Genomic DNA, 23,811 nt, shown 5'->3' on the forward strand with positions numbered 1-23,811 from the left:
TTCCTAAAGATTAACTTGCAGGTTGAGTCTGTGGTGAGGAAGCCAAATGCAATGTTAGTATTCGTTTCAAGAGGACTAGATACGTATAAAAACAAGGATGTAATGCTGAGGCTTTATAAGGTGCTGATGATGTCTCACATGGAGTACAGGTGTGCGCTGCTTAACGTCCATTCGGACAATGTCCGATCGCATGTACGTATGTAGTCCTGATCCGAGAACATGACGTAGCGACGTAAACAATCTCATGTATCGCACGTCTCTTGAGTGCAGTAGCGTTATCTCTCTGTTTAATTTTCTTTTGAAAGTATTACCGTAAAGTGCATCATGGCTTCCAAACGCAGGTTATTTGGCCTGAAACTCTTCCAGTGGAACACTATGAGGAAGTTGAGAACAGTGATGAGGATGATCCTGATCATCTTTGATCAATTGTGTGTGATATAGGCTAAGAAAGTGTTTACATAAAAGTTTAAAAAGTGAAAAAATTATAAGGTTAAAATGAAATAAATTATAGTGTGTGTATTATAGTGTACAGTATACAGTTTTAGTGTAAGTTTTTGGCTATTTAGTCAATACAGGTACACTACAGTACTCCATATAGGTTTGCTAAGTATATAATATGGTGTTCGCACAATGTCCAAATCACATAACGTCCAATTTCGCAGAACGTATCATGGACGTTAAGTGACGCATACCTGTATTGTGAGCAGTTTTGAAGAAAGGATGTGCTGACATTGGAGTGTGTTCAAAGGAGGTTCATGAAAATGGTTCTGGAAATGTAAGGCTTACTATATGAGCAGCATTTAATGGCTCTGGGCCTGTAGTCGATGGAATTTAGAAGAATGAGGAGGATCTCATTGAAACCTATTGAATGTTGAAAAGCCTTGATGGTGTGTATGTGGAGGGGATGTTTCCTATAGTGGGGTAGTCTCGGACCAGAGGGCACAACCTCAAATTAGAGGAACATCCATTTGGAATGGAGGTGAGGAGGAATTTCTTTAGCTGGAGGGTGGAGAGTCTATAGAATTTGTTGCCATATGCAGCTGTGGAGTCCAGGTGTTTGGATTAATTGAAGGTGGAGGTTGGTAGATTCTTGATAAGTCAGGGTGTGAATGGTTATGGGGAAAACGCAGGAGAATGGAGTTGAGAGGGAACTGATTCGGCCATGGTCAAATGGCAGAGCAGTCTCAATGGGCTGAATGGCCTACTTCTGCTCCTGTCTCTTATGGTCTTTTTTGTGAAGCTGACTTTGGGATATTAGAATGTACTTGTTCCTTCCGCTCCCCAACACTTGCCAGCTGATTTGAGACATTTAATTGCTGTACCTCTTCTGTGCTTGACTGAAAATATGAAAAGAAAACCAGGCATCGATCCTTTCTTGTTGGAATTTTGCTGCAGCTGTAGGTTAGTCATGTATGATTAGACTTATTGATGCTCTACATAATCGTAGAATTTTTTTTATACCAGAGAGGGAGGCTGTTTCACCCATTGATTCCTTGCCAGTTTCTAGCAGAATAATTTACTTTGTTCCAATTCCCTGTTTCTTCCACCGATGGAATATACCTATCTAGTTCTACTTGAAAACCTTGATGCTTGCATGCAGTCATCAGCACTTCCTGCACAACAAAAGTTTTTCCTTCCATTGCCTGAGTTTTTTTGTCTGGCACTTTAAATCATTGTTCCTGGTCCTTGAACAGACAGGAACAGGCTCTCCTCATATAGTCTCAAAATCCATTATAGTGTTGGATACTCTGTCAAATGTCTGCTCAACCTCCTTTGCTCCAAGAACAATATAAACTCCTGCATTTTAATTTTGTAACTCAAGTTTCTCACCCATGGAGCCGGTCCAGAAATATTCGTCTTCACCCTTTCTTGAACTTTTCAGCCTTCTTGTGGCTAGAATCATATATAATACATACCATTAGCTGCCTGGTATTTTATAATGCTTCTGCATTCCCTCTATGCTTCTGTACTCCATGCCTCTATTTATGAAGTTCTTGTTACAATGTGCGGTTTTTGGCTACTTTTATTTGCCCATACACCCTAGTTGCTCTCTTCCTGCAAAACATTGTGAACCTGCCATTTAGCCTATATTATCTCCTCGATCTTTCTGCAATAAGGATCGCTCACCCTTTACTGTATTAAATTTTACTTGCCACTTTATCCAATTTGCCAGCTTATTTTTCTGTCTCCCTGTTGCCTTTAACTACTGGATTTTTCATGATTTTATTGTATTCAAAGTGCGGGTCCTTCCATATGTGCAGTAAATCACATCATTTGGCAGAGCCAAAAGAAGCTGTGTGCACAAAATAATTGGCAGATAGCTAAGAGATGTTCAGAAACATCAAAACTATTAAACTTTTGAAGCATGTTGTTAAGAGTTAACAAAAACTAAAAATGCTTCAATGCTTAATGACAATTAAATGCATTTAATTAAACTCATTTTAAATGGAAATAATCTAAAGTCACGTGAAACTGTTCCTCTCCAGTGCAGTGAATGGAGTTGTTGTTTCTAGGCCTGGTTCATCTGGCACAGATTCAGCAGGCAGATTCCACAATGTAAATGCTGGGGAAATGTAGGAAGTTGGCACTCTGCTCGTAGACTCGGTGAGGAATTCAGCATTGGAGTGTTACTGGCAAAACCCCATTGTATACCTGTTGTGAAATTTGGGACTTCTGTATTTGTGCAGGAGGCTCATACCTCTTGAGGCTTATAGCCAACAGTTCCACCGGGATGTTTCATATATTTTCCTTGTGATATACAGTTGGCTGTTATTTTGTGTACATTGTTCTTTGGGTTATTGCTTCCAGTGTCAATGATTTGATCACTGTTGTTATTACTGTATGCCATTATTTTCCACTGAATTCAAAATTTGGTCTGGGGTCAAAGGGCATTGTTTCAAACCACCTTCCCTCCCTCTGCCTCTTATTAAATTCCACACAACGAGAATGTTAGTCATCACTGGAGCAAATTCCAGAAGCTGTTTCTATGAGCAAATCATGCATTATTCCCCACTCTGTATTTTGTGGTGAATTCCTTATTATTCCAAAAGCCTCTTTATTTGGATATGTGGCCTATGAACTGGGAATTCTTACTTTGTAGTGTTTTTCAGTTATAGATTTATTTAGTTTTTCAGCTTTGAATTCAGTGAGCTGTATGAAAAATCTTAAATAATTCATAATTTGAGTTGCAATATTTCTTTTATTCTGTGTCATCATTTTGGCAGCTTTACAATATCTGGTTGCCAAAAGGGTGATGTAAGACTGATTCAGCATGTTATTCACTGGTGCTGTGGTCAAATGAGCTGCCTGTTTAAGAATTACATCATAAGAAACCTCTGATTATCAGCGGCAATTTCAACATGTATTTGAATTGATTACAACAATGCAATGCATCTATTTTAAATGTAGGGTTTATAACACTCATTTATTTGTTTTGTTCATTAGATTTCTTCATTAAAAAAATAAGTATTATACATCCTGGCAGAAGAGAGAGGGAGAATTCCTGATTGTTCCAAATTGTTGATCTCAGATTGGGACAAATAAAGTTAGCTTCATTACAGTTACATCAGGGAGGGTAAAATTTTGATTTAAAAGCACTATTTTGATTGCCCATGTGGGGTTGTCTTTGGTTGAGGAAAGAACCAAACTCACTTCACCTCACAGGGAAAGATAACCCAGCACACATTCCTGTTTGTACTCATACATTAAAAATGCTAATTTGACAAAGTAGAGATGTAGGACTAACAGGGGGCACAATCATCAAAAGAAGGAGGGTGGGACCTTGGGTGAAAGGTAATTAAAATATATAAATATATTATTTCAAAAATAATTTCCTTACTTTCTTCACATCTATTTATCTGTTATCCTCTTCCTTTACATGAGCTTTTCCATAAAGTAACTTTCTGCAGTAATTTCTGTGTCTCCTAATAGTTTTGATGTATGATTTTAAAATGTGCTAAAATGTAGCTTAAAGACATGTACACTTGGTGATAGCAATGATGTCCCCAGATGGTGTTATAACATATGTGAATAAGATTGGATTCATTGAGGCCAGAATGCCCTGGTCATATACAGCTTAAAGGCATTGTATAGAAAAATATGCTAAGAGTAAAGTTTGGGAGATTGGTCATACTGTGAAAGGCTTGATGAATTATTCTGGTTTGAGAATACTCTTGGTGGAGAGAATCCAGAAGAGGTAGAACATAGGAATATTGGTAAGCCTGCTCAGTGATAGCACTGAGACTGTAGCTTGAGAAATGGAAAATGAAGTTGGTGGGCTTGTGACACTTCTCAGAAGGGTCATGACTGAGTTTTCTGCCAATATACTGAGGCCCATAATAATAGTTATTATTATGTCATCACTTTGTGGAACTGCTGAATGTTCTGAATAATAAGTAAAATTCACACTTTCATCACCTGGGAAATCTGTTTTCTGCACTGAAAGGAGTATTAACCCATACATTCATTTGCGTTTTGTTAGAGTGGAGATTTGTGCCATAATCCATACAGATTATACTTATTTAAAATAAAAATTTAAGAGGCAGTTCTGTCCTTTGAACTATATAATCTGCGCATAAGATCGGTTAGATTGATGGTTTAATTGCTTTCTGGTGGAAAACTGACTGGAAGAATTGTTACTTAGTTAAAGCTGTGCACTTCAAGGTCACATGAAGGTTACTCTTGTGCTAGGTATAGAAAAGCATTATTAGTAAATTTTAACAATGCAGCACTTTGGTATTTCTATGCATAAGTGTCCAGTTTCTCTCAGAGGTGTGCTTATATATATATTAAAAATTACTGGAAGCACTCAGCAAGTTAATCAGTATTAGTGGAGAGAGAAACAAGAATTAATGGTTCAGTCTAAAGAACCTTTGTCAGAACTGTGGAAGCGGGATCGTAATGTTTTCCATCTGCATGATACGTTGCTTCAGCAAGGCTAGAGGTATCATCAAGGATGCCCGTCAACCCTCACTCTTCTGAATTCTAGTGCATACAGGCCCAAAGCCATAAAATGCTCTTCATATGAATAGCCATTTTCGTGAACCTCCTTTGAACCCTCTCCAGTTTCAGCACATCCATTCTACGGGTTCCAAACTTGCTCACAATGCTCCAAGTGAGGCCTCAGCTGTGCTTTATAAAGTTTCAACATTACATCCTTGCTTTTATATTCTAGTCCTCTTGAAATGGATAATAACATCACATTTGCCTTCCTCACCGCAGACTCAACCTGAAAATTAACCTTAAGGGAATCCTGCACAAGGACTCCGAAGTCCCTTTGCACCTCAGTTTTTTGTACTTTCTCTCCATTTAGAAAGTAGTCAACCCTTTCACTTCTACCAAAGTACATGACCATACACTTCCCAACACTATTCCATCTGCCAATTCTTTGACCATTCTTCTAATTGAAGTCCTTCTGTAGCCTCTCTACTTACTCAAACCTACCTGCTCCACCGTCTATCTTCATATCATCTGCAAACGTTGCAACAAAGCCATCAATTCCTTCATGCAAATCATTGACATAAAACATAAAAAGATTCGGTCCCAACACTGTGGAATACCATAAGTCACTGACAGGTAGCCAGCTAGAAAAGGCTCCCTTTATTCCCACCCTTTGCCTTCTGCCAATTAGCCACTGCCTTATCCATGCTAGAATCTTTCCTGCAATACCATGGGCTCGTAGCTTGTTGAACAGCCTCACATGTGGCACCTTGCGAAAGGCCTTCTGAAAATCAAAAAGCACAACGTCAAGCAATTCTCCTTTGTCTATCCTGCTTGTTATTTCTTCAAAGAATTCCATCAGATTTGTGCACTTTATCTATCTGAAGAAATTTTTGGTATCTTCAGTACTGTTGACTAGCTTACTTTTGTATTCCATCCTTACCTTCCTAATGACTTTTTTAGCCGTCTCCTGTTGGTTTTTAAAAGCTTCCCAATCCTCTGACTTACCACTATTTTTGCTGTATTACACACCCTCTCTTTGGCTTTTATGTTGTGTTATCTTTCCTTTAGAATACTTCTTCCTCTTTGGGATGTATATATCCTGTGCCTTCTGAATTGCTTCAGGAATTCCAGCCTTTGTTGCTCTGCTGTCATCCCTGCCAGTGTTCTCTTCCAATCAGTTCTGGCCAGCTCCTCGCTCAAGCCTTTATAAATCCCATTACTCCACTGTAATACTGATACATCTGATGTTAAGTTCTCCTTCTCAAATTTCAGGGTGAATTTGATCATATTATGATTACTTGCCCTCAAGACTTCATTTACCTTAAGGTCTCTATTAACATTCTTTGCTCCATTCTGCTATTTTGCACTTGTCATTGTAATTACTGTTGTGGCTATTATTGTCATGTTTCCAGCATTTCTGCTTATTCCATAAGAGATAAAGCACATTAGTTTCAAGCTGCAGAGAAGGCAGAGGGGGGATTGGTAGAATAAATGGAATATAACATAAAATGTTTAAAATTTGTAATTAACTTTAAATACTGTATTTTTATTGAAAACGAAACCAACGCTTCAATTTAGGAATCTTACTGTGAGGGAGTTGCTCTGCTGAGAGAAGTCATGCAAGTTCAGGCACATTATATTTACTTCCAATATTGTTGGAATAGTAAAGATTATAATTCTATTTTCACCATTAATTTGAGTGTAAATTGATATTGGCACTTTAGTTATAGGCCAACAGTCTTGAAAATAACTTTTTATTCTCTAGCCCATTTTAGTTTGAACCTGTGTATTGTGTTGGTGGTAATGTGGGATACTGCCTTGCATTGGGCATGACAGTCACATCAGAAATTAGTCACACATACCCAATTAATAAAAGGCTGAAGGTCCTGCTGAAGGGTTTGAGCCTGAAACATGGACTGTACTCTTTTCCCCAGATGCTGCCTGGCCTGCTGAGTTCCTCCAGTATTTTGTGTGTGTTGCGAGGATTTCCAGCATCTGCAGATTTTCTCCTGTTTGTGGCTGAAGGTAGCATTATTTTGGGACATTTGTTAACTTTTTGGTAATTACTGAAATTGAAACTCAGGAAAATCTCTGTAAAGTGGTTAAGTAGTATTAGATTTTACGGGAAATTTTATTTACTTTTGAAATTAAAAATACAGATAATAAATCCTATAGGTTATTCTTGGAGAATAGAACTGGAGCCCATCTAACTCTGTGTGGTATCTCAGCTAGACCATGTTTAAAATGTGTAATATTTATCCTCCATAAATCAGGAAAGAGGTAGAAAAACTAGAGAAGTTGCTTCTGAGACTTAAAATCACGATTCCAGAAGTGAGAGCTTTTAACCATTGGTAGAAGCTTATTTTTCTCTCTGGAAGGCGAAGGAATGACATAATAGAGATCTTCTGAAATTTTTGCATAACGTTAGATAGACATGCACAACTGGTCCATGTCAATTATGATACCTATCCAAGCTGACCCTGTTTGTCCGTGTTTGGCTCATATCCTTCTAAACATTTCCTGTCCATTTACCTGTTCATATGTGGAGCAGGTTTTTGTGGGGAAGGTGGGAGAAATGGGGATGATACCAAATGGTAATATAAATAGGAAGTTTACAATACTGAAGGATTTCAACTCTTCAGCGAGCCCTTTTGAGACTAATAATGATACATCCATGGATCAAACATAAATTTTTAAAGACGCAAGAAGTTCTGTGATGCACAAGACAAAGCTGCTCATGTGATTAGCACTCAGTCAATCATCTTAAAAGTTTAGACCTTGTTTTACCCAGGCAGTAGTGCTATACTTTGACAGCTCCTCACAAATGTCTACCATCAAAGTCCACCATTAAAATTATATACTTCCACCATCCTTTTAGCTAATGAGTTCCTAACCCATACTGAATTTTGTGTGAAAGATAATTTCCTCAACTACTTCTAATCCGTTGAAGTGCAATGATTAACAATAAATCTCGGGAATATCATATTTACATAGTGCAAAGTTTTAATTGTTACCATTCGTTATCTTTATATCAATATGGCAGATGGATATTGCAGGCAGACCTTAATTTATTACACCTCAATTCATTAACATACCTGTGAGATTATGGTCATAAAATGCCTCCTTCTTCAGTTGCAGTCGATGAGTTGAAGGTGCTCTCAAAATACTTTTAGTTGGGGAGCGGACACAGCAATGATGATGTAAAAACTGTCAATGTCAAAATGGAGGGGAACATTTTGGTAGTGGCATTCATTGTCTTTCACTGCAACCCAACAGTAAATTTATAAAGTGTAAGCAGACATCCATTTAATCTGTCCTGGTCATGGGCCAAACACAACGGGGGACCTTCATCCAAATTTGGTGATAATCTGTTTAACACAAATCATTCTTCATTTGTTAACTTGTGCTGCCTTGTGTCCTATTGTCAGATTTGGCCACTTTGTGTCCATTCAATGCAAGTATTAGTTTGTGTCAATTGGTTCTATGCTGCTTGCTGAATTAGATAAGTCTCTGTTTAGCACCTTTACTTCAGGACTTGGCTACATAATGTCAGTTGATACTGGTGCAGAACTGAAGAAATGTATCATTATCAGATGCTTCAACTTTTAGAGGAACCTTTAAATTACGTTCTAGTTGGAGTAAAATGTTTCCCTAACCAGCATTCTGCCATTGATCTAATTTTCTGTGGGTTAGATATCTGCAAATAGGTTACTTAACTATGGTTACTTCATCTCAAATATAAATTATTGGCAGTGAAGACTCGGAGGACAATTTGCAAAATATGGCATATATAAACCTAAGTGCTTTGCTTTAGAAAATACATAATAGGAGACATATTTTCTTTTCACACTGCTTTTACATATGACAGATTTCCTGGCATTTGGAAACCTTTTCACCGATCTAACTTAGGAACCTTATGGAATACACTCAAACATTTTTGGATGAAATCAGCCCCAACAAATCTTTGGAAGTTGGACATCATCCAGAACAGAGTAGACTGCTTGACTGGCATCCTGTTGATTACCATAACTATTAATTCCATCCACTTTCAGCATACTGAGCCTGCAATGTGTATCATTTACAAAATGCACTGCAGCTGTTCATTCAGATTAGTCTGACAGCATCCCTTAAAGTCACAACCTCTACCAGCAAGGAGGACAATGTTAGCAAGCAGATGACAATGTCATGACATGCAGATTCCCTTCCAAGTTAGACATCATTCTGATATGGAAATGTCTCCTTTGTTGTCACAAACTTCTGGAACTCCCTGCCCAACAGCAATGTGGATGTTTCTTCCCCCAGGCACTTGATCTGATCAATCATTCAAGTTAGTCCTCCACCAAGCCCCCTCTATCTATTACCTCATTTACTGCAATGCACTGTAAACATTTTAAACCACATTTTCTAATGCTGTTCACATTGTAAATACATGCTGGTATTTATGTACTTGTGTACATTTTATTTCATATCCATGCTTTAACCTCTAACATACAATTCTTTATTCTTCCTAATTGTTAAATGTTTGTTTTTATTGCATGTCATGCCAACACACCACAGCAAGTTCCTAATACATGTAAATGTATACAGCACATAAAGTTGATCTTTGATACAAGGACTAGAACAGTTCGATAAGACATTTCACTGTCACTGAGAGCAGTAAGTGTTGGAAAATAAATATTAAGTTTGCCTGTGTAACTTGCATGAAAAAAATGAAATTATGAGTATCTGTCCCGGACTTGAAATCTGATTTTTCACTGTTGGTTTAAACATTTATATTTTTGACAATATTTTAGCTAAATTGCAAGTGCACAAATGCCATTAATTTTATTGCTGCATATGACTTATTTCTGAGCAAATTTCTTCCTTATCTAAAACTCAGAATACAAATGTTCAACTTCCCTTCAGGTTAATTTATCAGCTGTCTCTTTGCAGTGTTGATGCAGAGGGAAATGGAATTAGATTTAAATGTTGAGTGAAATCTGGAGCAGTTAAAAATCCAGTGGAGCATGACAAAATAACAATGCTTTAAACCTGCCTTTACAATGTTTACGTTGAACGTTTCAAGACTCTCTTTCAAATTTTATGAAGGTATGGATCTTTAACATAGACAGACAATTTATACACATCTGGGGAAGGGTTTTTTCCACCAACATTCATGATCCAGTATGTTAATTTGGACTAGCTTGTGTAATAAATTAGAACATCGTCTTGACACCACAGAGGCCTTTGGCTCTAAATGCAGCTCTAATTAACCGAGTCTCCCTTTACTTTGAAATGTCTGAGCTGTGAAAAAAACTGGTTATTGATGTGGGCTACCCTATATTTCATTATGTTTATGGAGTTGTGATTTTAACTAAAAACAGGCATGTAATATAAGCACATTGTCTAGTCAAACATGGAACCTAATTGTCTGGAAAGCTCCCTATACTTTTGTTTTGTCATACATTACCAGTAGTAATATAAACCACAGATAAGGCAATTCCACTCTTAAGTTACACATTTTCTTGTAGCTTAGTCTTGTTTATTGCTCTTGAATGCCAGTGTCTCTATTTTAAATTTATTTAATTAGTTGATTTACAACCTACTGTATTGGTGTTAGACATTTGTCTGATAAACCAATAGCTTCCATGGAAGGACTGCTTCTGGCACTTGTACGTAAAACAGTACAGCCTCTCTCTGCCAGTTCATTTGCCTGTTTAAATGTACCTTAAACATTGTCATTGTATCTACAAACGTAATTCCACCATTTCTCTTGGTAGCATGTCCCAGAACTTACTGCTCTCTGTGTAGGAAAAAATAAACTTGTCTTGAAAATCTTCTTTAAACCTTTCTTGCTCGCCATAAAGTTATGTCGTCTATCTGTAAGGCCCAATTGGCTCAGTTTCTACTGTGCTTGCAAGCAGTGATTTCCAGATGATAACCACTCAATACAAAAGTTATTAAGAACAGCTTCCCTAAATCTAAACCAGTAATTTTCATGTGCACCTTTATCATATCTCCTCTTAACCTTCTTTACTTTAAAGAGACAGTTCAAATTCTATTTTAATCCTGTGTCCAAAATTTTTACTTCTTTCAAACATTCCAATATATCTTCTCCGCATGCACTCTATGACCTTGACATCTTTCATGACCTGATTGGCACAATTTCATTCACCTCTAAACTGTGTGATGATTACTAAATAATGGTTTCTCGTTGACTGTTAATTTAAATTCCTAAACCTAGGTTCCAAGGTTATTTCAAGGTTCCACACGGTAGGCTTATTCAGAAAGTCAGAAGGCATGGGATCCATGGAAGTTTGGCCAGGTGGATTCAGGATTGGCTTGCCTGCAGAAGGCAGAGGGTCGTGGTGGAGGGAGTACATTCGGATTGGAGGATTGTGACTAGTGGTGTCCCACAAGGATCTGTTCTGGGACCTCTACTTTTTGTGATTTTTATTAACGACCTGGATGTGGGGGTAGAAGGGTGGGTTGGCAAGTTTGCAGACGACACAAAGGTTGGTGGTGTTGTAGATAGTGTACAGGATTGTCGAAGATTGCAAAGAGACATTGATAGGTTGTAGAAGTGGGCTGAAAAGTGGCAGATGGAGTTCAACCTGGAGAAGTGTGAGGTGGTACACTTTGGAAGGACAAACTCCAAGGCAGAGTACAAAGTAAATGGCAGGATACTTGGTAGTGTGGAGGAGCAGAGGGATCTGGGGGTACATGTCTACAGATCCCTGAAAGTTGCTTCACAGGTACATAGGGTAGTTAAGAAAGCTTATGGGGTGTTAGCTTTCATAAGTCGAGGGATAGAGTTTAAGAGTCACGATGTAATGATGCAGCTCTATAAAACTCTGGTTAGGCCACACTTGGAGTACTGTGTCCAGTTCTGGTCGCTTCACTATAGGAAGGTTGTGGAAGCATTGGAAAGGGTACAGAGGAGATTTACTAGGATGCTGCTTGGTTTAGAGAGTATGGATTATGATCAGAGATTAAGGGAGCTAGGGCTTTACTCTCTTTGGAGAGAAGGAGGATGAGAGGAGACATGATAGAGGTGTACAAGATAATAAGAGGAATAGATAGAGTGGATAGCCAGCGCCTCTTTCCCAGGGCACCACTACTCAATACAAGGGGACATGGCTTTAAGGTAAGGGATGGGAAGTTCAAGGGGGATATTAGAGGAAGGTTTTTCACTCAGCGGGTGGTTGGTGCATGGAATGCACTGCCTGAGTCAGTGGTGGAGGCAGATACACTAGTGAAATATAAGAGACTACTAGACAGGTATATGGAGGAATTTAAGGTGGGCGGTTATATGGGAGTCAGGGTTTGAGGGTGGGCACAACAATGGGGGCCAAAGGGCCTGTACTGTGCTGTACTACTCTATGTTCTATGTTCTAAACCTTTTTTCAAATTCTTCCACGGTGAATCCCTCCAACTCTTTTTTCTTTCTGTAATCTCTTACGGCTCTGCTGCCTGCACCTTTCTTCATTTCTTTATTCACAATACTCATTGTTCCCTGTATTGGCAGCATGCCTTTATGCAGAAGTTGAATTCCTCCCCAAAACACCTTTTTCAATTTCACTCCTCTTTTAAGAGAAAATCTTAATTTTTTCATCTAGATTCTATTTACCCTCATCAACCCTGTTCTTTCTGAGGCATGCTGTCAAGTTGGGACAGATTCTTTTGAAGTGCTTCAAGAAGTTTTGCTACACCAAAAGTACTGTGTTTATTTAATCATTATTTTAAATAGTAGGAAAATCTGATGTAATGAACCAGAATTTCAATACTGTTCTTAATTAGGCATCCCACTGAAAGTACAAAGTCTGAAAATGAATATCTCTGGTAACTAGCGAGTTATTACATTCCACACTGAGGAAGGGCTGAACTGAGTTACACAGATTTTAAATAGTTGCACAATATGGCAGTGTAAGTTAACACTCTGAAAACTCAGAATTAAGATGATCCTGCATCTGCTCACACAACTTGAATGTAAGTGCAAAGTGCAAGCAAGAATAATGCAAATACATGGCATGCGGCATGCTTTACTGGCAAAATATGTGATAATTTCCAAGCTGCACCTCCTGCAGATGTGCAAGAAGTGCAGAAGTGTAACACGAAGATGGGCTGCTGGCTGCAACCTTGACAGACTTCCTTTTTACCTGGGCTAAACTTGGTCAACTTATTCAACAGTAACTACAAATGCAATTCCCTCCTCACTCGTTCATTTGTTCTATGCTGTGTCGTATGACATGGGCGATCATGGTCTTCCCATGGCCATGATTGTTCTTGGCAAATTTTTCTTCTGAAGTGCTTAGCCTTCTTTTAGGGAAGGTCTTTCCAAGGTGGGTGACCCCAGTCATTATCAATGCTTTTCAGAGATTGGCTGCCTGGCAACAGTGGCCGCCTAACCAGGAATTGTGATGTGCACCAGCTGCTCACACGGCCACCAACCACCTGCTCCTATGGCTTCACATGACCCTGATTGGGGAGTTAAGCTGGTGCTACACCTTGCCCAGGGTGACCTGCAGGCTAGCAGAGGGAAGGACCGCCTTACACCGCCTTTGGTAGAGACGTACCTCCACCCCACTGCACATCCTCCTGACTAGCAATTCTATACTCCTCATCTTCCTGTCATCACTGACCATTGTACCCTTGTACCGTCAGCAGTAATGCAAACATCTAGCTTGAGATACGTATTTTATTGCAAATTTATGAAACAATTCACCGCATAATTGTGTGAACGGAAAATGAATCTCAGCATAGTATATCGTGACATTCATGTACTTCAATGATAAATTTACTTAGAACTTTGATAATTGTGTATTCCTTAATAGTACTTTTTCTGCTAATTTTGCCTATGCAAAATATGTGAGGTGCTGTACAGTGATGTAATATTCTGAAATGCAGTGAAAGAGACTGCAGAAGAAGTGAATTTGAGCTTTCTGGGGCTGTGGAGGCTAGGTTTTATTCTATACCAACTCAACATGGGACGGTAATCTGAACTGACTGGCTCATGGCAAACAACTAGGGCAGAGGTGAAGTGATAGATATAACCATACAACTATATAACAATTACAGCATGGAAACAGGTCATCTCGGCCCTTCTAGTCTGTGCTAGAACTCTTACTCTCACCTAGTCTCACCTAGTCCCACCAACCTGCACTCAGCCCATAACCATCCATTCCTTTCCTGTCCATATAGCTATCCAATTTAACTTTAAAAGAGTAAACGACAGGTGAGAGTAGATATAGGACTGATAGAAAATAATGCTGGAGAAATTGTAATGGGAGATAAGGAGATGGCGGTGGATGTCTTCACTGAGGAAGACATCAGCAGTGTACCGGACACTCAAGGGTGGCAGGGAAGAGAGGTGTGCGCAGTCACAATTACGACAGAGAAAGTACTCAAGAAGCTGAATAGTCTAAAGGTAGGTAAATCTCCTGGACCAGATGGAATGCACCCTCGTGTTCTGAAGGAAGTAGCAGTGGAGAATGTGGAGGCATTATACTTTATACTTCATTGTCGCCAAACAATTGGTACTAGAACGTACAATCATCACAGCGATATTTGATTCTGCGCTTCCCGCTCCCTGGATTACAAATATTAAATATAAAAAATAGTTAAAATTAGTAAATATTAAAAATTTAAATTATAAATCATAAATAGAAAATAGAAAAATGGGAAGTAAGGTAGTGCAAATATCCGAGAGGCAGGTCCGGATATTTGGAGGGTACGGCCCAGATCCAGGTCAGGATCCGTTCAGCAGTCTTATCACAGTTGGAAAGAAGCTGTTCCCAAATCTGGCCATATGAGTCTTCAAGCTCCTGAACCTTCTCCCGGAGGGAAGAGGGACGAAAAGTGTGTTGGCTGGGTGGGTCATGTCATTGATTATCCTGGCAGCACTGCTTCGACAGCGTGCGGTGTGAAGTGAGTCCACGGACGAAAGATTGGTTTGTGTGATGTGCTACGCTGTGTTCACAATCTTCTGCAGCTTCTTTCGGTCTTGGACAGGACAACTTCCATACCAGTTTGTGATGCACCCTAGAAGAATGCTTTCTACGGTGCATCTATAAAAATTAGTGAGGGTTTTAGGGGACAGGCCAAATTTCTTTAGTTTGCTCAGGAAGTGAAGGCGCTGGTGGGCCTTCTTGGCAGTGAACTCTGCTTGGTTGGACCAAGTCAGGTCATTTGTGATATTGACCCTGAAGAACTTAAAGCTTTTGACCTGTTCCACTTGCGCACCACCGATGTAAATTGGGTCGTGCGGTCCGCTACTCCTTCTGAAGTCAACAACCAATTCCGTCGTCTTGCTGACGTTGAGGGATAGGTTATTGTCTTCGCACCATGCCACCAGGTTCATAATTTCCTCTCTGTACTCAAACTCATCATTACCCGAGATACGGCCTACAATTGTTGTGTCATCAGCAAATTTATATATTGAGTTCATTAGTGATGATCTTTCAAAAGTTGATAAATTCTGGCATGGTTCTGGAGGACTGGAAGATTGCAAATGTCACTTCACTATTTAAGAAGGGGGCAAGGAAGCAAAAAGGAAGTTATAGACCTGTTAGCTTGACGTCGGTGGTTGGGAAGTTGTTGGAGTCGATTGTCAAGGATGAGGTTGCAGAGTACCTGGAGGCATATGACAAGATAGGCAGAACTCAGCATGCTTTCCTTAAAGGAAAATCATGCCTGACAAACATATTACAATTTTTTGAGGAAATTACAAGTTGGGCTAGACAAGGGAGATGCAGTGGATGTTGTATATTTGGATTTTCAGAAGGCCTTTGACAAGGTGCCACACATGAGGCTACTTAACAAGATAAGAGCCCATGGAATTACGGGAAAGTTACATACATGGATAGAGCGTTGGCTGACTGGCAGGAAACAGAGAGTGGGAATAAAGGGATCCTATTCTAGTTGGCTGCTGGTTACCAGTGGTGTTCCACAGGGGTCTGTGTTGGGGCCGCTTCTTTTTACATTGTACATCAATGATTTGGATTATGGAATAGATGGCTTTGTGGCTAAGTTAGCTGATGATATGAAGATAGGTGGAGGGGCCAGTAGTGCTGAGAAAACAGAGAGTCTGCAGAGAGACTTGGATAGATTGGAAGAATGGGCATAGAAGTGGCAAATGAAATACAGTGTTGAAAAGTGTATGGTTATGCACTTGGCAGAAGAAATAAACGGGCAGACTATTATTTAAATGGGGAGACGATTCAAAGTTCTGAGATGCAACGGACTTGGGAGTCCTTGTGCAGGATACCCTTAAGGTTAACTTCCAGGTTGAGTCGGTAGTGAAGAAGGCAAATGCAATGTTGGCATTCATTTCTAGGGGAATAGAGTATAGGAGCAGGGATGTGATGTTGAGGCTCTATAAGGTGCTGGTGAGACCTTACTTGGAGTACTGTGGGCAGTTTTGGTCTCCTTATTTAAGAAGGGATGTGCTGATGTTGGAGAGGGTACAGAGAAGATTCACTAGAATGATTCTGGGAATGAGAGGGTTAACATATGAGGAACGTTTGTCCGCTCTTGGACTGTGTTCCTTGGAGTTTAGAATAATGAGGGGGGACTTCATAGAAACATTTCGAATGTTGAAAGCCTTGAACAGAGTGGATGTGGCAAAGTTGTTTCCCATGATGGGGGAGTCTAGTACGAGAGAGCATGTGTTAAAGATTGAAGGGCGCCCATTCAGAACAGAGATGCAAAGAAATTTTTTCAGCTAGAGGGTGGTGAATCTATGAAATTTCTTTCCACGGGCGGCAGTGGAGGCCAAGTCATTGGGTGTATTTAAGGCAGAGATTGATAGGTATCTGGGTAGCCAGGGCATCAAAGGTTATGATGAGAAGGCGGGGGAGTGGGACTAAATGGGAGAATGGATCAGCTTATGATAAAATGGCGGAGCAGACTTGATGGGCCAAATGGCCGACTTCTGCTCCTTTGTCTTATGGTCTTATGGTCTAAATGACAACATCGATCCTGCCTCAACCACTTCTGCTGGAAGCTCGTTCCACACAGCTACCACTCTCTGAGTAAAGAAATTCCCCCTCATGTTACCTCTAACCTTTTGCCCTTTAACTCTCAACACGTGTCCTCTTGTTTGAATCTCCCCCACTCTCAATGGAAAAAGCCTAACCATGTCAACTCTATTTATACCCCTCATAATTCTAAATACTTCCATCTAGTTCCCCCCTCAACCTTCTACACTCCAAAGAATGAAGACCTAACTTGTTCAACCTGATGCTGCCCGACCTGCTGAGTTCCTCCAGCGTGTTGTGAGTGTTGCTTTGACCCCAGCATCTGCAGATTATTTTGTGTTTTGTTCAACCTTTCTCTGTAACTTAGGAGATGAAACCCAGGTAACATTCTAGTAAATCTTCTCTGTACTCTCTCAATTTTGTTGACATCTTTCCAATAATTCGCTGACCAGAACTGTACACAATACTCCAAATTTGACCTTACCAATGCTTTGTACAATTTCAACATTACATCCCAACTCCTATCCTGAATGCTCTGATTTATAAAGGCCAGCATACCAAAAGTTTTCTTCACCACCCTATCCACATGAGATTCCACCTTCAGGGAGCTATGCACCAGATCCCTCTGTTCTACAGCATTCTTCAATGCCCTACCATTTACCATGTATGTCCTATTTTGATTAGTCCTACCAACATGTAGCACCTCACATTTATCAGCATTAAACTCCATCTGCCATCTTTCAGCCCACTCTTCTAACTGGCCTAAATCTCTCTGCAAGCTTTGAAAACCTACTTCATTATCCACAACTCCTATGTTAGTATTATCTGCATACTTACTAAACCAATTTACCACCCCATCATCCAGATCATTAATATATATGACAAACAAATGACAAACAATGTTGGACCCAGTACAGATCCCTGAGACACACCACTAGACACCGGCCTCCAATCTGACAACAGTTATCCACCACTACTCTCTGGCGTCTCCCATCCAGCCACTGCTGAATCCATTTTACTACTTCAATATTAATGCCTAACGATTGAACCTTCCTAACTAACCTTCAGTGTGGAACCTTGTCAAATGCCTTACTAAAGTCCATATAGATCCACCGCTTTACCCTCGTCAACTTTCCTAGTGACCTCTTCCAAAAATGCAATAAGATTTGTCAAACATGACCTTCCACGCACAAATCCATGTTAACTGTTCCTAATCAGACCCTGTCTATCCAGATAATTATATATACCATCTCTGAGAATACTTTCCATCAATTTACCCACCACTGACGTCAAACTCACAGGCCGATAATTGCTAGGTTTACTCTTAGAACCCTTTTTAAACAATGGAACAACATGAGCAATACACCAATCTTCCGGCACCATCCCCGTTTCTAATGACATTTGAAATATTTCTGTCAGAGCCCCGGCTATTTCTACACTAACTTCCCTCGAGGTCCTAGGGAATATCCTGTCAGGACCCGGAGACTTATCCACTTTTATATTCCTTAAAAGCACCAGTACTTCCTCTTTTTAATCGCCATAGTTTCCATAACTACCCTACTTGTTTCCCTTACCTTACACAATTCAGTATCCTTCTCCTTAGTGCAGGGGTCCCCAACCTTTTTTGCACCGCGGATTGGTTTATTATTGACAATATTCCTGCGGACCGGCCGTCCGCATGGGGGGGAGGGTTTTCGAGTAGGATTAAACTCACCTCAACGTGTCTTTTAAAGTTAAGGTTGCCAACTTTCTCACTCGCAAATAAAGGACAAAAGTAGCAGTCAAATCCCGGGACACTTTACCCCAGGAAAGACTACCACGACCATGAAGCCTTGCACGGGCACCTGTGTGTGCATGCGTGACATGCCCATATGTGACGTGTGCATGCATGTACGTGCAGATTTTTTTCCCATGAATCAGTTTTGCCTTCATCTTCCTGACTCTACTGCACATACATTATTTCTACTTTATACAGGCTCTGTATTTATCATATCATTCCTGCTTTTACTATATGTTAGTGTTATTTTCAGTTTCATGTGTTATTTGGTATGATTTGGCGAGTTATTTTTTGGGTCTGGGAATGCTGAAAAATGTTTCCCATATAAATTAATGGTAATTGCTTCTTTGCTTCACGCCATTTCGGCACAAAAGATTTCATAGGAACGCTGTACTTTAGCAGGGGAAATACGGGACAAAGGCGATCCCGTATGGGACAAACCAATTTAGCCCAATATATGGGATGTCCCAGCAAATACAGGACAGTTGGCAACCCTATGTTCAAGTTCAACAGTGTGTGACAGGGAATGAGGAAATGTGCAGCTGACTCATATTGTTTCCTCGTGGCCCGGTAGCACGTGTTTTGCGGCCCGGTGGTTGGGGATCGCTGCCTTAGTGAATACTGAAGAAAAGAAATTGTTCAAAATCTCCCCCATCTCTCTTGGGAGTCTTGGTGGAGGCAGTCAGCCCTGCGAGCCGAGGTGCCAAGGGGAATGGGAGCCAACCAGGAGACGCCCACACTTCCCAGCCAGAAGATTTGTGAAAGTTGTTATATGAAAGAGAATATGATATCACTGGCATTAGTAATGTATTGAAAAACATTTTGATGGACTGCTATGGTGCCCTGGAAACTACTTTGCACAAAATACATAACAGCTTATGATAGCAAGCCTCTGAGTCTCAATGAAGCATTGCATAATGTGCTGTAGTGGGAGCTGAGAAATGGGCATGCTGCATGAAACCTGGTTCCACGAGTATTTTGAAGTTCTCCCAATTCGCATTAACTGAGTAAATCCTGATTCTGAAACTTCCTTTGTGAGTGCTAGTATTCTCCAATAGTGGAGATATCCTCTAAACAACTACCTGGACAAGCTTCCCTCAGTTTGATAGGATCTCCTCACATCCTTTTAAACTCCAGTGAATACTGAACTAGTTTGCTCAGACATTATTTATAAGACATGTTAATCTCAAGAATCAGCTGAGAGAATATTCTCTGAACTGCTTCCAAAGTAGCTATGTCCCCTTAAAAGAGGAGAGAGAAATTTTATGTCGCACCCCAGTTGTGATCTCATCAAAAGCAATTTAATATAAAATTTCCAATGAACAGCCAGCATTTCCTTCTCCTTTCTATTTGCCTCTTGGATCTATACACTAACTTTCCATGTTTTCATATCCCTCTTTAAAGCAATTTTTAAAAACCTTCATCCAGAGAAATAATAATCTGCTTTGCTGTACTTTTCATGGAAGTGGATAACTTCACATTCTCCAATTTAATATTGCATCTTCCAAACATATACCCTTTATCTGAGCCTGTCTATACAGTATATCCTTTGCAGATTTCGTGTTGTCCTAACAATTTGCTGATGGGTAGAGGAGGGGCAAAAATAAAGATTGTCAAGGTAATACAAATGCAATCTTAAAAGAGGGTGATAAGTGCATGTTAACTGCAGCTGATTGTCCAGGGGAGCATAAATTGGGGGGGGGGGAAGAGGAAAGAGTGTTAGTATTGTGATATGCAAAACACAGCATTTATTTCCCTTTCCCTCCCTCCACAGATGCTGCCTCCTAATCACGAGGAAATCTGCAGATGCTGGAATTTCAAGCAACACGCATAAAAGTTGCTGGTGAACGCAGCAGGCCAGGCAGCATCTCTATGAAGAGGTACAGTCGACGTTTTGGGCCCAAAACATCGACAGTACCTCTTCCTAGAGATGCTGCCTGGCCTGCTGCGTTCACCAGCAACTTTGATGTGTGTTGCTGCCTCCTAATGCTGTCTTTAATCTACGCAACACACATCAAAGTTGCTGGTGAATGCAGCAGGCCAGGCATCATCTCTAGGAAGAGGTACAGTCGACGTTTCAGGCCGAGACCCTTCGTGAGTCCTGACAAAGGGTCTCGGCCTGAAACGTCGACTGTACCTCTTCCTAGAGATGCTGCCTGGCCTGCTGGGTTCACCAGCAACTTTGATGTGTGTTGCTTGAATTTCCAGCATCTGCAGAATTCCTGTTGTTTGCTGTCTTTAATCTCATTTTTTTTGGTTTAATTTCAGATTTTCAGCATTGGCAGTTTTTCTCTTTGATAATCAAACCTTGCCAACAGTTTCCAGCTTTCTGTTTTTTCCTTTTGTGAATGAAGTGGGAGGGGTGGTGAATTATGTTTACTGTTTTCCAATCCACTGGAATCTTATCTTACCCTGGAAAATATAGGAAGATCTCAAAACCTTGTACCTCTGCAGCTGCCCTTTAAAGGCAGGGTACAGTATTAGGTCCCAGGGACTTGGCAACCTGTAGTCTCGTTACTTTGCTGACTACCTTTATTCTGTTGATAGCAATTGTTTAAACTTCCTCTTCTCTCTCTCTCTCTCCTGTGACATGATTTTCCATGATTATTAGGATGCAGTTAGTCTTCTGGTCTTCAGATTCACTAGTCTTGGTTGCTTAATGGGAAGTAATGAAACTTTGTGAGTCATTGCATCAAGATCGTCAGGGTAACATTTCTGTTAGTCACCCCAAGAGATATTGTTTCCAGTGCAAGTACCTGTGCTCAGAGAGTCTCCTGACCCCACTGGTCTTTCTTTCCTTCTCCTTCTGTCAGGTTTCAGTCAACTGAAAGCCATAGTCAGTCATTCTTTTCTCTTTTCCAGGCTTGATTGAGCTGGAGAACGAGGCATTTGCCTGCTCCAACTACAGTGCATCTCCCCATTAAGATGCGCAGGCAAGTCCTAAGTGATGCCAGTTAGGAAAGAAATCAGGACTCTGGCTAATATGTATTGGCTAGCTTTAAGCTCTGCAAGTCACTAACAATATTGTGATCCCTACTGATCTGCCCAGGCAATAAACAGAGCTGGGAGAGCTGGCTGAAGGCAACAATCGATGTAATTACCATGAAGCATACATTTGGCACACTGCCCCCATTCCACCCAATAGGCTTGAATTAGTCATGCATCACAGTCTACCTACCTACTCACCCTTTTTAAGGGCTAACCAGTTTATAGCCCAGGGTGTCTGCGAGCTGAGCAAGACGTGCAGCTGAGACAACTTTTCCAATTCCTTGTCAGTCTGAAAGGTGCAAAACTTAAACAGGGCAGAATTTTACTGCTAATCAGTCTGGGAATATATTGATCATCGTTACTTGATAGTTCAGATTTCAACAATAAACTCTTTCAATTTTTTTACCCACACACCCTCGTTATGAACCACTGTTTACTTTCATGGGAATTACTAAAAAATAAAAATTTAATTAAATGTCTTAATAAGGAAGATAATGCTGAAATAGTTATCTGACATATTGAAGCAGTATTTATGATATTCACAGTAGTTCATTGAAATTCATAATATTAAAATGCAAATTTCATACAGAGAATTTTTTTATGGAAATACATTTAAAAATTTCTTTATAGTGATCTATGGAGCATTTGGTATGTATTAGTTCCATTGATTATTACATTCGTCCTTTAACAAAGAACATTTGATAAACATGCAAAGTATGCCCAGCTGGAACGTGTCCATTGGTGTCGAGCAGTGTGACTCACAGCTGAGTCTCCGGTGGTTAGGTTGTTTCTGTGGGTCCACCTGCTTATCAATGTACAATAGGTTTGTTCAGTTCTCCTGATGGTGAATACTGAAAAAAAAGGGGATTTTATATGTTCTGGATCCCACATTTGGGACTATGATCATCTCCACCCATCATATTGGAGAACACAGGGATATCTCATAATTTCTAGAGCCTAAAAATATCCAGTGACTGCAGGAATCCATGCCTTTGCTCAGTGTTGACCATAATTTGCTTTGGAAATTAGAACAGTATGACACAGGAATAGGCCCTTCGGCTCATGATATGCCAAACTAATTAAACTAATGCTACCTAATCCTTACTGTCGGCACACAGTCCTTATCTTATCCCTCCATTCTCTGTACATTTAGACCATAGATCAAAAGACATAGAAACGGAATTGGGCCATTTGGCCTATCGAGTCTGCTCTGCCATTCCATCATGGCTGATTTATTATCCCTCTCAACCCCATTCTTCCGCTTTCACCCTGTAACCTTTGATGCTGTGATTAAACAAGAACCTATCAACCTTCACCTTAAATATACCCAATGACTTGGCATGCACAGCTGTCTGTGGCAACGAATGCCACAGATTTATCACCCTCTGGCTAAAGTAATCTTTCCTCATCTCTACTGTAAATTCTGGGGCTGTGCCCTCTGCTCCTAGACTCGCCCATTGTAGCAAACATCCTCTCTACCCTCACTTTATCTAGGCCTTCCAATATTCTATAGGTTTCAATGAGATTCCCCCGACCATTATTCCATACTCCAGTGAGTTTAGGCCCAGAGCCATCAAATGCACCTCATATATTTAACCCTTTCATTCCTGCGATCATTCCCATGAACTTTCTCTGGATTCTCTCCAATGCCGGCAAGTCTTTTCTCAGATAAGGGGCCAAAAATTGCTCACAATTCTCCATGTGGCCTGGCCAATGCTTTATAACACCTTATACAACCTAAATTTAGGTGCCTATTGTATTCAAAGCACCTGCCACTTTCTCTGTTTAAAAAAAAATGACTTGCCCAGCACATGTTCTTTGAACTTTTCCCTTTCACCTTAAATGAAAGCCCTTTGGTTTTAGATATTTTGACCCTAGAAAGAAGACCAGCTTTCTATCTAGCCTCTCATAATTTTATAAACTTTTATCAGGTCTCACCTCAGCATCTGCTGCTGGCAAAAACAGCCCTAGTTTGTCCAAACTTTCTTAATAGCACCTGCCCTTTAATCCATGCAGTGTCTTGGTAAACCTCTTCTACACCATATACCAAGCCTACACATTCTACCTATAATTGTGAGACCAGAAGTGAATATAATACTCCAGATGCAGCCTCAGCAGAATTTTATAAAGCTGCATCATAACTTCTGG

General features: G+C 40.2%; 1 protein-coding gene across 12 annotated transcripts in view; it reads left to right on the forward strand.

Moving 5' to 3' along the window:
* dnmt3ab (DNA (cytosine-5-)-methyltransferase 3 alpha b) overlaps positions 1 to 23,811 on the forward strand; it is a 523,149-nt gene that overhangs the window by 20,692 nt on the left and 478,646 nt on the right. Inside the window, exon 1 of one of the 12 annotated variants that reach the window (XM_063036301.1) lies at positions 6,880 to 6,966. The exons of the other annotated variants lie outside the window; for them this stretch is intronic. The gene's annotated coding sequence lies outside the window, so the exon portion shown is untranslated. Of the gene's footprint in view, positions 1 to 6,879; positions 6,967 to 23,811 lie in introns of those variants that run through there. 12 annotated transcript variants of the gene reach the window in all.

The sequence above is a fragment of the Mobula hypostoma genome, chromosome 2 (assembly GCF_963921235.1).
Source record: "Mobula hypostoma chromosome 2, sMobHyp1.1, whole genome shotgun sequence".
Lineage (NCBI taxonomy): Eukaryota > Metazoa > Chordata > Chondrichthyes > Myliobatiformes > Myliobatidae > Mobula > Mobula hypostoma.